The sequence below is a fragment of the Fonticula alba genome (genome assembly GCF_000388065.1).
Source record: "Fonticula alba strain ATCC 38817 unplaced genomic scaffold supercont2.7, whole genome shotgun sequence".
NCBI lineage: Eukaryota > Rotosphaerida > Fonticulaceae > Fonticula > Fonticula alba.
The window spans coordinates 392,332-393,163 of NW_009242977.1; the positions used below are offsets into that span (position 1 = coordinate 392,332).

Consider the following 832-nt stretch of genomic DNA (forward strand, 5'->3'; position numbering starts at 1 on the left):
TGGCTGGTGGGGGCCTATCCACGGGGGGGGGGGGAGGGAAGGGCGAGGGAGGGGGGGGGGGGGGGGAGGGGGTAGGCTGGGCCGGGCCGAACAGTAGATAGGGCCACGCCAGGTGGCGGGCGGATGGCGAAGAGGGGGGGGTAGACCGGATCAGAGCCGAAGGCGTTTGCACTACATGCGTGGAGAGAGGCGGCGTGAGGGGGGAGATGGTCAGTGACGTGGTGCCCGGCTCGGGAATTGAGGCGAGAGAGTGTGTGAGAGAGAGAGAGAGAGAAGGATGTGTGCTGTGCGTCCTGCACTGTGGCGGACTGGCGGATACACTTACCATGGACTTGGGTGGTCGGGGGGGGGGGGCTCCTCTCTCCTAACGTCGGCGGTCAGTGGCTCCAGCGGGGAGGTGGGGGGGGGGCGTGCAAGGGGGAGGGGGAGGGGAGGGTCTAGGCACACCGGCGGAGAGTGAGCTAGTGTATTTGGGGGGGCGGCTGGGCGCGATCAGTTGTAGATTCGGGCCCATTGGCCGGTGGGCGGGTCCGCGTCGCGACTCCCGCGCCCTCTCCCTGTACACACCAGGGGCCTTGTCGAGGTATGTACGTGTGTGCGTGTGTGCGTGTGTGCGTGTGTGCGTGTGTGCGTGTGTGTATGGGTGGGTGTGCGTGTGCGCGCGAGCGCGCGGTCTCGTGTGGTGGGGGCCCGTTTGCGCGACACGCCTTTCGAGGGGGGGGGGGGGGGCCAGCGCCCCCGGCGGGGAGAAGGGCCGGGGCACACGGGTGTGCGGTCGCGCGGGGGGGGGGGGGGGGGGGGCGCATCCAGCGGGGCAGCCGCCGGCTATCGG

The 832-nt window shown here is 70.7% G+C and overlaps 1 protein-coding gene across 1 annotated transcript in view; it reads right to left on the reverse strand.

Annotated features, from left to right (window-relative positions):
• The window catches only part of H696_04282 (hypothetical protein), a gene marked incomplete at its 5' end in the record, with an annotated part of 8,812 nt that overhangs the window by 6,695 nt on the left and 1,285 nt on the right, over positions 1-832 (reverse strand). The gene's annotated exons all lie outside the window — the stretch shown is intronic.